The sequence below is a fragment of the Cryptomeria japonica genome, chromosome 7 (genome assembly GCF_030272615.1).
Source record: "Cryptomeria japonica chromosome 7, Sugi_1.0, whole genome shotgun sequence".
In the NCBI taxonomy this organism is placed as follows: domain Eukaryota; kingdom Viridiplantae; phylum Streptophyta; class Pinopsida; order Cupressales; family Cupressaceae; genus Cryptomeria; species Cryptomeria japonica.
Genome location: NC_081411.1, coordinates 127,010,577 through 127,025,809, shown reverse-complemented (window position 1 = coordinate 127,025,809; position 15,233 = coordinate 127,010,577).

Below are 15,233 nucleotides of genomic sequence, written 5' to 3'. Positions count from 1 at the left end.
CAAACACAAACATGATGCCTTACATTGATGAAATATGACATAATTTGACAAAGGAAGAGTTCAAAGCAGCCCAACAAGATCCTACAAAATTAATGATTCTCAACACTCTCATTAATAGTGATAGAGATAGATATCTCATTCTCTTAGTCCGGAATGGGGCAAAGTTACCTCCAGGGGTAGACATTTCAACAATATTGCCTCAAGGTGTGACATTAAATCAAAATATACTTCAAATTCCTATTACAACACAGACACAAGCAATAGTTGCTACAACACAAAGTATATCTCAAAATGCCAATATGGCTACAACCTCAGCATAGTCAACAGTGGCACCAACAAGTACCATTATTACACCATTGACAATGCCCAATATGACGTTGCAAGCTCCAATGGCTCACATCACTACCTTGGCAAATATAACTCAACCCGCAGTTTCGATCAGTTCCACCCATAGTAATCAGAATGTGAATCAAGGGAAAACTAGCTTGGCTCAGCCAAATGCCACTCCACAATTTACATACTTCACACCACCTACTAGGTCTTATGGCACATAGTTATCTAGTCTGTCTACATTTCAACAAGCCCAAAGGTACTCAAATACTATTCCTTTTGTGGAAAACATTCATCAAGTCAATACACCAATGACCCAAACAGAAATTCTGACCCAACAAATGGAGAACCTTCTAAAACAAATGGCTAGTATGCAAGCAAGTAATGATAAAAAGAGATACACCAAGGAGGATCATTGTCTGTATCCTTTTGACATAAAATTATACATGCCACCATTTCCTTCACATTTCAAAACTCCAAAGTTTGACAAATATAGAGAGAAAGGGGATCCTCAGGGTCATCTCAGAGAAAGGGGATCCTCAGTAGCTCACAATGGTACATACTTAATGAGACTATTTTCCAAGAGCCTTGGAGGGACAAAATTAGAATGGTTTTCACACCTTCCACCCAAAATTACTTCATGGGGAGAATTGGTTGAGTTATTTATATCCAAATTTGCCTTCAACATAGATAATCCAATTACCTTAATGGATTTATGTGCAATAAAGAAAAAGAAGGTGATACTTTCACCACATTCGTGTAAAGATGGAGATGCCTATATTGCAGATGTTTGAGTCACATCCCTGAAGCAGAGCAAGTAGACATCTTCAATGAAAATCTTGTACCTCTAATTAAGTATCCATTACAAATGCAATGCCTAAATAATTTTAAAGACATAACAGAAAAAGGCATCAAATGTGAGAGAGGCCTATTAGAACAAGGGATATTGAAACACCACAAGGATAGTGTACCAACCACCAACACAAATAATGAAAGACCAAAATTTTGGTCTAGAAAGAAAAATATCACAAATGATGGAGTTGTTGACGCATGTGTTGTAAACAGAGCTCAACCAATAGTATCTCTACAAGTACTAGCTGATTTTGCCAATAAGAACCAATCTTAGACAAACAACAACAATGCACTACAATTAAATAATCCAAGGCCACCAAGGATAGGTGCGACCAGAAGGAACTTTACACCCCTCAGAGAACCTATTGAATCAGCATTGAAAAAGTTGATGCAAAGAAATGCCATAACTTTACCAAAAGCTAGGCCATATGAACCAGGTCCATTTAAGCTTGCTTGGTGGAATGACAATGATTTCTATGAATATCACCACAATAAGGGTCACAAGACAATAAGTTGCTACAAGTTGAAGAACCTCACCCAAGATCTCATTGATCAAGGTGACATTATTGTGGATAATAATGGAGAACCAAACACAGATCATACCATTTTCAAAGATCCTTTCATCAAACATGACAAAGAAAAGGCTTCTTGTTCTAATGCACAAAATAATGCTACCAATTATATCAATGTAGCATTTGGCTATGTCATTAACATACTAAGTGAAGGAGATGAAATGGTAGCTACAATCACAGTGAACCCTATAAGAAAAGATTGTGTCATCATCACTAGAAGAACAAAGGTCACATTACAAGGCATGCATTCAAACCCGCCTTCAATAACTAGAAACTACAATATGGTGGATTAGTTGAAGAAAACTCTAGCCCAAATTTCACTATTTGAGTTATTGCACATTGTAGACGTATAAAAAATGACCACATTCCTAAATGAATATTTAATGTTCATTTTATTCTCATTCCTCTATTTAGTTAAATCTAATTAAATTAAATTATCCACATTCTTCTATTTAATTAAATAAATTATTCAATTTATTTATTTAAATTCACTTAGGCCCTTTATATGATTTAATTCAATAAATCATTTTATTTAATTAAATCCCTTCTCTCTACTTTTAATTAAATTTACATTTAATTAAATAGTTCACCCCAATTAAATAAATATAATTTATTTAAATCCTCAAAACCTCAACTTGCAACCAAATTGGAATAAAACAATTTATTTTAATCATATTATCCCTCACCCACTTGCAAAAACCCACATCTCCCACTTGTCTCCTAAACCCCCTTCTAGTTTCTTCTAATCACTTCTAAATTAGCCTAACCGATCTCCTAAAAATTGTCACATCCCTAAGAAAAGGGAAGTCACTTCTCAAACCCTCAAAGTCCTTGAAAACCACTAAAGGCTTTATGTCTTCAACAAGTTAACCTTGAAAGTCTTCCAAACCATTAATGGTTAACTCAGCCTTCTTACATGGTTAGAGACTTTTTGCTTAACTCAACCTTCATCTAACCCAAGGGTCTCATCAAGCATTCATTGCTTTGACCATGGTTATCCCTTTAACCCTTGCACAAGAGTTTACCCTTTGGGTAAAGCTTTATCCAATGGATAACATTAACCTAACCTTAACCCTTACCTCCTAAGGTAACCAAGAGGTCTTCTCAAGCATTTAATGCTTCCTACATCCTCTCTCAACCAGTCTTATGTTGATAATTCTCACCATTTCATTGGTGAGAATTTCAAACATGGATTGATAACTTTCAATCCCGACCCTTGATTAAATCCTTCAATCTTGACCATCCAATGGCCTATTTCTTCTATAAAGAGAGCCCTCATTTCCTCATTTTCATCATCCAAGTCTTTAGCATTACACTTATACTCAATTTTAGCATAAATTTTAGGCTCTCTTTATAATAGGAATTAATCTAATAAGAATTTTAGAGTATTTCTATTATCATTAGCTTAAATCATTAACTAGTATATCATGTTAGGATAGTATTATTACTAACCTTGTCATCTTATAATCTAGTTTAACTCATTTTGATAGAATCATGCATAAATAGGATGCATTCATATTAAACTTAATCTAAAGCATCCCTCATTCTTGCATTAGCCATCCCTAAGTCACTTTTCTCAGTGATCTGAGAGAAAAGGCATTGGCTTGAGGGACCTTGTGAGATAGAGAACCATGGAACACACCTTGGGGAGTTGAACTATTCTTCATAGATCCAGAACTTGCACTAAGAGTCCCATGGGTGTGCGGACAAGTCCTTTGAATATTTTCAAATATTGAGTTTCATTTAACCGCTTTTCCCGCATACATTTTTGGTGCCCACTGTGGGGCATAACCCCATTAATCAAATCAGTTTTTGAATCTAACCATCTTTGTAGGTATGCGGGAAAGGAGAATCAGCACATGGGGAACATCTCTTAGTGCATCTGGTTAACATTCTAGCACATTCAGTACACTGTTCGGCGCATGGGACTCATCTCCTAGCATTTAGAAACCATCCTTTAGCGCATAGGATTTTTAACATTTTTCTTGTAAGTTTGGGCACGGGAACTTAATAGAACAACGCATCGAGCTAATAGTTCAGCTTGTCAGGTCCTTTTGATAGTGCATCACAGGTTTTCTGTAGCACTTACAGTCCATTCTGTGGTGCATCATAGATAGAAAATAGGAAATAATTTGTAATAGAGACTTAAAAAATTAGACTTGTGGAAGTCCACGTAACCACCCTCTTGCTAACTAATTGACTGGTTTTCTGCAGGTTACTAACAATTTGATTGCAGGTTTGGAGTCTATTCTATGTAGGCTAAAATTAAAGTAGTTTAAATTTTACTAACTTTTCTAAGTTAGTTAAGATTCAAATTCCTTTCATTTATTGTTTAAATAAAATTGAACTCACACCTTACTCTGGCAAACTAAAAAGAACAACTACCAAAAACCTTTCTTGTTTTCTTAGGAGAAAAAATTTCATTTTTGAGCTCTAAAAAGGACCATCAAATTTCATTTCTGGAAGGGGCTTTAAAAGGAACCTCACCATCCTTTGGTGTTTAAAAGGATCAACTTCCAATTTTTGCAAGGAAAAAAGAACCACACTTGTCTAAAATTTTGTTTCAAGTTAAAGAGGGAAGTTCTTCCCCTTTAGTCGATTTCTTTTGTTGACCAAACATCAAAGTTTTGCTTTGTTGACCAGGTTCTTTTCCTAGATCAGATAATCATTGATTTCAAGAAATGAAAAGAACACCATGTTTTTGTGGAGCAATATCTCCATATAGATTTTACCAAATCATTGCAATAAAAGGTTAAAAAGAACACTTGTTTGCTTTGCTGCGAAAGTGGAAGGAATATGCTCTCCCCTTAACTAGGTGATCAAAAAGCCAGACCACTCTTATGCTTTTAGTGTTTATTGTATTAAATCCTTTAGCAGGCCTGCCCTCCCAAGGAGTCAAAAAACTGTTAAAGCCATTCTTTGGCCGGTGTGAGGGGAACGACCTAAGTGGGAAATAATTTTGAAGCCAAGTGTTATAACCCACTATAATCAAACATGGAAACTAACAAAAGTCCTTTTCAATGGTTGTGCACTATGATTAGCCTTCCCCCAGTATCTTTACAATATGTAAAGCCTTTGTTCTAAAGGTTGGGAAGCCTCCTAAGGGAGTTTATCACTGACAACCGAACATGAAGCCTGATTAAAAATTGTAGCACTAGAAACCTTGAGCCGAGTTAGTATCCAAAGATTTGCAGTATCATAGTGCAAGGATGGGGAAGAATCCATCCGCAAGATTACTCACCATATATCTCCCAAGATAACTACTCAATTGTGAAGCAATTCACTTTGAGTTAATTTCTGGCAAAAGGCAAAAAAATGGGTGCCGCCTAGGGGTGACAAGGCTATTTGAGCTGACGGAGTATTCGAGACTAGTGAGCTATGTTATTGTCAATGACCTTTGAATAAAGAGTCTGATTGATTTGTCTTTTTATATATCCAAACTCATTGAAACACTACGGATTTGAACACATCCTCGCAAAACATACACTTATTATTTAGACTAGGCAAAATGGTTATCTCTTTTATGCTATGTATTCATTTCTTACTTCAAAAAATCATCCATCATAGTTGAAGAAAAATTCAAAAATCACAAGAAAACCACCAAGTCAAACTATCTGGGAAGTTTAGTGTGTAAAAGCAACATCTTAGTGCTTCAGAACCATTTTCTAATGCTTGCAAGCTTCAACATAGCGCATTGATTTCTAACTTTAGTGCATCATCAAATCCAAAGTTAGCAGTTTGAAACTTAGCGCTTCCTAAAAACATTCTAGTGCTTTGAAGAAACAGTTTAGCGCATAGGGATCGAGAGTTAGCACATAACCAGAAGTTAACACATTATAAACCCATATTAGCGCATAACCTTTTAGACCAAAACAAACTCAAACAATCCAGTTAGCACATCAAAAAGGCAGCTTAGCATGTAGAGATCATTATCTAGCGCATTGTAAAAATACAGTAGCGCATTGGGTTTTTGTCTTAGCGCATAGTAGGAACTGAGAAAACAGGGGGCAAAATAGAAGATATTTTAAAAAATTCCAAAGACAATTCAGGAACCCCTTTTTTTCCCTCGCTTGAACTCCATTAAGCAGAAAATCAAAAACAGAGTATCAAAACTACTCCTAAAGAAAGTTCTCCATAAAACAAAGTTGCTAGAATCTGAAAACTAGTCACAAGATAAAACACATCTCTCCTATCAAAATCAGGTAACACCATCACAACTATCAAAAGTTCCTTCAATCAAACAAATTTTTATCCCCAAACACACTTGTTTCAAACTTCAAGTTGTCAAATTGAGTTTCCATATCGAGAAAGTTCTTATTCCATATCATTTGACGCGCTTTATCGTGAGGGGGCATCTAAACCTTCATTTGATAAAAGTAAAACTTAAGTTTTCAAACAAGATATCTAAATCCAAAACAAATCAAAGGAAACCATTGGTCACTTGTGCATGACTAATCCTCATATTTTGAGAAGAAAGAGTATTTATCATAACACTAAGTTGAGGAAACAACAACCCAGTTCTCTGAAACTTGCCAAAAGGAATAGATTTTATACATCAATCGCCAACTTTTCAAATCTTATCGAACATTCCTCTGGCATATGCACTTGTATCTTCAAGACAAAATAAATGAATTTGACAAGGAACCATTGAGGAGTAGAGCATTCTGTCAAAAAGTAGCATTCAGCCAAAGCTTGAATCACTAAGGAAAAATCAATCTGGCTTTCTTCCCTGAAGTCTGCATCACCTACAACACACCTCATGTAGAACCAACAACACCAGAACAAGACACATAGAGGAATTCATTCCCTTCATCACTAAAAGTTTTTATTAGATGCCCGCTATCACTCATTCTCAATGACACAAACAAAAGGAAACACAACCTGAATCCAGTATGGGATGATGATTATCAAATCTATTTGACTATCTAGATTTAGAAGACACAGAGATCACTGAAGAACTCCTTCAGGAATGCCAAGAAAGTTCCTCATTCCAAAGACTCATGGAACGACTCATAGAGGCTGACAAAGAGAAATAACTACTAATGCTCACAAGCAAAGGAGTTAGGATTCCTGAAGACTTTGATTCAAACACCTTTAGAATGAGGAATCATCTCTATACTTATCAAGAACAACAAAGAGAAGAAGATCTAGGTGACCTTGAGCAAAATATTCCTGAACAAAACATTCCTAAACAAAAAATTCCCAAGCAAAACATGCCTGAGCAAAACATACCATTTCACATGCAATTCCAAACTAGAAATCATGAGAAGGAAGAACTCTTCCCTCGGAAAAAAAATGCACCCTTGGTTGCTCTCACACAGCAAATGCAAATGCTGCAAAAAAAGATGCAAGACATGCAACAAGGATCAACAGTCTGTTATTCCTTGAATGAGATTTGTCCTTATCCTTTTGACAAAAGGTTAAATATGGTATCTTTTCCCCCAAATTCAGGCATTCCCAAATTTGACAAGTATAATGGGAAAAGCGATCCCCGCAATCATGTCTAGGAATTTTGTACTATGAGCCTGGAATTTGCTCATGATGACACTTATTTAATGAGATTATTCCAAGAAGCTTAGGAGGGCAAACAATGGAATGGTTATCCAAAATAACACCTCCTATTAGATCTTTTGATGAATTTGTCGATAAATTCATTACTCAATATTCCAACAACATTCAACATGCCATCACCATACCAGATGTTTGCAATACCAAATAGAAAAACAACAAAACATTCATGGTATTCCTTCAACGTTGGTGACGAATGGTCTCAAGATATCCTCGAGATGTGCTTGAAAAAGAGAAGATGGAAATTTTCATCGACAACTTGAATAGCGAGATGAGTTACATACTCAAACTCCAATGCATACCATCCTTTGCCAAATTGATTGAAAATGGCATCCAAGTAGAGGAGGCATGTGTCAAGAAAGGAACATTGAAATTATTCAAGAAGGAGCAAATTCATCCAACTACAATAACCAAAACAACAATAACTTAGACAAATCCAGGTTCTAGACCAGAAACAAAAACACACGAACTGAAGAAGGAAATGATGCTAATGATGTAAATTCCAAACAACCAGTGTTGGCTTTATCAGGTAATCCTCAGGATACCAAAAATCAAAAAGGTGCTAGCCAAGTCACTAACACTTATACACCCAATACCAATCAAGATCCTCTCAACACAAGCAACACAAATAATACCAAAAATGCTCAAAATAACAACGCCAATCTAGGACCAAACACAAACTCACGAGGTAACACTAGTAGCTTTCCTAAATGGGTTTACACACAATTAGGACAATAATTGGAGTTTGCATTCAGAGAATTATTGGTAAACAAAATCATCTCTTTACTAGCAATTAACAACTTTGAGCAACAAATCAAACCACCTTGGTGGAATGACTCACACTTTTGTGACTTTCATTGAAACAAAGGACATCAAATGAATGATTGCATGAGATTGAAGAACATTGTTCAAGACATGAATGATAGGGGCGATCTAATAGTTGATGGTCTTAAAACAAATGGTGACCATGGAGCCTTTAAGAATCCTCTTTCAAACTACAAAGATGGAGCTTCCACCTCAAATGATACACGAGGAGCTCATATCAATCATGTATAGAATAACACCATCAATCATATATCAACCAATGATAATCAAGTAAACATCATTACAATCAAAGGCAAGCGTGAACATGAATCAGTCAATGTAACCACAAGAGCTCAAAAACATGTCTTGAAGGGGCATATGTCAACAACAAGCACAATATCCAAAGTTCAATATGATCTAGTCAATCAACTACACAAAACTCCTAATCAAATATCTATACTTGATTTGCTGAAACTTTCACCAAAACACAAGGACGTATTCGAGCAAGCATTATTGGAAACAAATGTACCTCAGGATCTGGATGCTGACAAATTCCAAGCCATGGTGGCTCACATGATAGGGCCTCATAAGCTCACCTTTTTTGAGCATGATAATATCTCATTAAGCCATCCACACATTACTCCACTCCATATTGAAGTCTTGTTCTATAAACACCGAGTTAAAAGAGTATTAATAGATGGAGGAGCTGGACTCAATATATGTACCTTGAAAATTATCCTTGCATTAGGTTTCTCAGAAGAGTCTATTGATCCATGCAAAAAGATCACTATCAAAGCATATGATGATGAAGAAAGATCATCCAAAGGAACAGTAATGTTACCAATTTAGGTGGAACTAATGCAAAAGGACACTATGTGTTAGGTCTTAGACATAGACCTCACATATAATATCTTATTAGGTCGACCTTGGATACATGAGATGTAGGCAGTACCTTCAAGTTATCACTAGTGTGTTAAGTTCCCATACAATGGAAAATAAATCTCTATTTCAGCAGATCATAACCCTTTTCAACATTGCAATGCTATGGGAGACGCCCAAGATAGTTTGGTTCCACATAACAAGGAAAAACAACTTTCCTCAACACCATATTTTCAGCAAGATAAGCCTAAATCTCTATCTATAGATTTCAAACATAAGATGAAAATCAAAGAACAAGGCATGGGAGAGTACTCTTTGGAACCCTTCAGTTTAATCAATGTACCAGCACTGCCTAAATCTCATGAGCTAACTACAATGTCAACACATCAAGCAACATAGCCCATCACCAAGTTTGATGGAAATTTTATCCAACTAGGCACACTAGCGCATGAGTCAGAAGAAAAGGACATCCTTAGTTGGCTGTACAAGGATGAAGAGGAAGTCAGAGCAGCTACTATGGAAGTAGCTATACCAACATAGGTATACAAAAAAGGCTACCTGATCATGCAATAGATGGGATACAATGGCAAAGGACCTATCAACAAGCATCGGGAAGGCATCACAGAACCAATAGATCCTCCTTCACAGATTGCTAAAGATAAAATAGGATTGGGATATGCACATACTCTACCACCAAGGAAGACACCAAGCAATTAGAAAAAACCCTTAGTGGAAGGAAAAGAAGAAATACAAGGAAGACTCATGGCAGGAGGCACTATTTTAATCAATAGAAACAATTCGAAAGGAACATGAATCCCAAGAAAAAAAGAAACCTCAAGTGAAATCAGTCATTTAAAAGGCAGAAGCACCTTGTGTAGCAGTACATCATGTTTAGGAACTTGTTTCAAACAAAGAAGAATCACACCTGGATAACATCATTATTACCCAAAGAGAGACAATATATGAACAGATGCAATGAGTAGAAGTAGGATCTGATACCGACTCTGAGAAGACTGTCAAATTGGTCTCAATAATCAAGGACCTGTTTTCACCCTACAACATACCAGTCCACAACACTGAAAGATTCTATGATAATACCTCTGAGACTGATTGAAATGAATATGAATGGGGCAGTTGTTCAAATGTTACTGAAGATGTTGCTGAAGATACTAGTCATACACCCCTTACTCAAGAAGAATATGGCATAGAGCCTAGAATACTTGAATTTGGTCCACAAAATATCTACGATGCCATAGAAAACAAACATAAATATTATGAACAAGTCTACACAGAAGATGATACCATCGAAGATATCAACACTATCATAAACCTATTCAATATCCAAACAAAACTTGATAATACCTCCATCATGACACTTACAACAGCTGAACTTGACCCACCCAATGACTCTTTGCCACTCATCTTTCCTAACCTCATAGATTGGGATGAACCTAAAAATCAGAACATACCCATATTCCCAAATGATGAATCCATTATCCACTACTTGTGGACCGTTAACCCAGAAACAAACTCTACCAATAAACAAAGTAACAACATCTGTGATTAGGGGAGTGCCAAGTCTCTCATTCACAAAAATGAAAAAACAAAAGGATCTACTGTTGAAAACCAGTCAATGGCAGCAATAGATCACAAAAAAGTAAAAATAAAGGATGCATCTGTGGGTGAAAACCTTCTTAAGGCACCCAAAGATGAGAGACTTGACACTCTTCCTAAACACTATTAGGAGTAGTCACCCATATTGATTGAACCCACTCAATCAATCAACATTGGTACAATAGAAGTAGCCATAAACATACACCTAGCAAAATCTCTGACAGAGGAAGAAAGGAAAGAATTTATCAAATTCTTCAAAGGGAAGTAAATCAATTTTTCTTGGTCATACATAGATATGCTTGGGGTTGATCCACATCTAATCATGCATCACTTGTCTATCGCTCCAGGAGCCAAGCCAATTAAGCTAAAACTGAGAAAAATGAATCCACATGTAGCACTCATGGTCAAAGCTGAGCTAAAGAAACTATTAAACATTGGATTTATTCAACCTATCGACTATGTTGAATGGATTTCCAACATTGTGCCAGTTTCAAAACTAGATGGCAGTATTAGGATATGCACCAATTTTAGAGATGTTAACAAGGCCTGTCTAAAGGATGACTTTCCTTTGCCTAGTATCGACATAATTGTAGACCTCACAATAGGCCATGCAATGTTATCACTAATGGATGGTTTTCTTGGCTATAATCAAATCAAGATAGCTCCAGAGGGTCAAGATAAAACAACGTTTACCTGTCCTTAAGGAATGGATTGTTGGAACGTCATGCCATTTGGCTTAAAGAATGTAGGGGAAACCTATCAACGAGAAATGATGATGATCTTTTATGACATGATGCATACCTTCATGGAGGATTATGTAGATGATCTTCTAGCTAAATTATTTACTTGAGCAGAACATCTAAGGATCTTAGAGAAATTTTTTGAAAGATTGGAGAAATTCCAAGTTAGGCTCAACTCTAAGAGGTGTGTCTTTGAGGTAACATCAGACAAATTGTTAAGCTACATTGTCTCCAAAAAGGGCATTGAAATGGATCCATCAAAGGTACAATACATCTTGGAGATGCCACTACCTAAGAATATCAGCCAACTTAGATCATTGCAAGGATGGCTTCTAGGTCAATCAGGTGATTCACTGCTCAACTAGCAGATAAAAGTCTACCATTCAACCATTTACTACATAAGAATGTACCCTTTAGATGGGAAGCAAAATGTGCAGAATCATTCTATCAAATCAAGCAATATCTAATGAACCCACCAGTTCTAGTACCACCAATAGTAGGGAAGCCACTTATTCTCTACATATCAACAACATACATATCACTAGGGGCACTGTTAGCATAAGAAAATCAGGAAGGGAAAGAAAGAGCTATCTACTACATCAGTAGAACTTTGAATGGATACGAGCTCAATTATAAATTCATTGAGAAGGCTTGTCTCATAATAGTATTTGCTTCTCAAAAGTTTTGACACTACATGCTAGCTCATACAATCAAGCTAGTAGCAAAAATTGACCCTCTAAAGTACTTGCTCAGTAAAGCATCTCTTACTTGAAGATTGGCTAAATGGGTAATGATTCTCAGTGAATTTGATATCTACTACATAGAGCATCAAGCTATCAAAGGACAAGTCATTGTAGATCACCTGGCTAATGCATCATTACCAGATAAGCAACCAATGGAGATCAAATTTCCTGATAGGGATGTTCTTACTATCAACACCAAGTAATGGACCCTCTAGTTTGATGGATTCTATACTCAACATGGCTCATGTGCGGGCATTCTATTCATCACTCCTGACAGATACACCATACCAAGATCATATAGACTCATGTTTCCATGGACAAATAACATTGCTGAATATGAGGCACTGGTGACAGGCATCAAAATGGTTGTGGAATGGAGAATCACAAAATTGAGAGTCTACAAAGATTCACAACTAGTCATAAATTAGATCAACAATGACTATCAGATGAAAGATGACAAGTTGCTACCATACAAACGAATGGTGGATGACTTCAAATATTATTTTATACACATCACTTTCGAGCAAATACCAAGGCTGGACAATAGAGCAGCTGATACAATGGCTAGTATCGCTTCACTGCTACAAATTCTAAAGCAACAGAGTCATCATGAGTTCCTAGTGGAGCAAATATTCTCCCTAGCCTATGACCATAATGCATCCCATGTTATCTATTCATTAATCATCTCTGACTCTTTGTTATATGGGCCCATATACGACTATCTTAAAAACAATATCCTACCCATTGACCTTTCTCGATACCAATATCCTGCCCATTATACTCTCACTACTGATACTCTTTATCGTCGAGCTCTAGATGGTACTCTTCTTCATTGTCTTCATCATAATGAATCTGACTCGGCTTTACAAGAGCTTCACGAAGGTATTTGTGGCACACATTCAAGTAGTCCTACTCTTTCTTAAATACTTCTAAGAATGGGATATTACTAGCCGACAATGGAAAAAGATTCTTATCATTTTGCTAAGAAATATCCTAAATGTCAAATCCATGGCAATCTTATACATGCACTAGCATAGGAATTGGACCCATTCACAACATCCTGGCCCTTTTGCCAGTGGGGACTGGACTTAGTCAGCAAAATACACCCTTCATCCTCAAATGGACACAAATTCATTATCACGGCAACAAAATACTTTACCAAGTGGATTGAAGTGGTCCCCATGACTACAGTGACTAGGAAACAAATTGCCTCTTTTATTCTTAATTATCTAATCTACAGATATGGTATTCCAAGTTCCATCATCACAGATAATGGATGACCTTTCAAGAACCAGGATGTCACAGAACTATGTGAATGATTTAAAATCCAACATCGTTTCTCTACACCTTACTACCCACAAGGGAATGGTGAAGCCAAAGCATCCAACAAAACAATATTGAAAATCCTTAAGAAAATAGTGAATGATGTAGGAAAAGATTAGCACATACAACTCAATCCAGCACTTTGGGCATGCAGAACTAGTATCCACACACCTACAAAAGGTACACCATATTCATTGGTGTATGGATAAAAATCAATTTTACCCCTGGAGATAGTGATCCCATCACTCAGAGTATCTTTGAAAGGCCTCATTCCGGATGAAGAGTATCGAGTAAACTAACTGCACAAGCTATAACTTCTAGATGAAAAATGCCAACATGCCTATACTCACCTCAAAGCATATTAGCAACACATGTGCCGAAGCTACAATCACAAGGTCATGCCTAGAATTTTTAAAATTGGAGACCTATTCCTCAAAGAGAATCCCAGAAATCAACAGGATCGGGAAAAGAAAGGGAAATTTGAACCTAACTGGTTAGGTCCCTATGTTATCATCTCAGCCTATGGCTCAGGCACCTATTAGCTAACAACTTCAGAAGGAGATGTGCTTAACGAACCAACCAACAACATCCATTTGAAGAAATACTACACTTGAGCAAGTCTAATGCATGGAAAAATAAAAAATATCAAAAAAAATATATCAAAAAATCAAAAATCAAGAAAAAGAAAACAACAAGGTATAGTAAAAACAAATGGTGAAAACTTGGCAATAGGTGCTATTTGTGAGAGGACAGCTCCTCTATCTATCTTTACTCACAAGACTTTTTATATTCACAATCAAGCATCATCAGCCATCGCCCAACACTTTATCAAAATAGCATTATCTAGGACATACTTAGCGTAGTCACTATCCTAGTTTATCCACATATCAATTTATCATTTCCACCATGGCTTGGTAATCACTGTACATATCCACGTCAGGAGGTAAAATCTAGCTAGGGGCAACACTGATCAAGCATCTGTCCTAAAGTCAAAACTTGCAGCTACCTCATAACATCATATCCAACAAACAAATCAACAAATCATGAGAACACAATGTTGATCACTTAAAAGGATTCACAACACATGATGGATGATTTTCTGAAGTATTACATGTTTACATCTTGCATAAAGTTTTGACTATTTTTTGCACTTGAACTTTTTTTGTAATAATTGACTCTTATACATTTTCTCAACGATGCATCGAGCTAGAGAAAGTCATTAAGACTCCAATATCTTTTTAGTTTTCTATCTGTGAGGTGATCATGCTTATACTATGCAAATACTTGTCTTGACACATGATTCAACGCATATCACTGAAGACATGATTCCACTTTATGCATACAAATGGTTTAATCTTGTCTGTTTATATGCAAGCCGCACTTAGGTCATCTTGGTTCAATTATACCTCGGTGCTTGTGCTATGTTGCAAAATAAAAAATCATGTAAATTTTTCTTAGGTCATTATGGTTAAATTATACCATTATGCTCGTATAAATTTTCAACATATCCCAACAAATCAATGCTCAATGGTGATAAACTACAAAAAAATATGTGACTATACTGGGATGACAAATGCAGAGTGAGAATGCTCAAATTAGTTGCATATAATTTTACACTTACTTGCATATCATTTTACAATTAGTTGCATATCATTTTACAATTAGTTGCATATCATTTTACAATTAGTTTCATATAAATATCATACATCTTATTTTCAAGATACATCTCACAACATATCAATATCATATATCTCATTTTCAAGATACATCTCACAACATCATGCATTATCACATCATATTCATCAAAT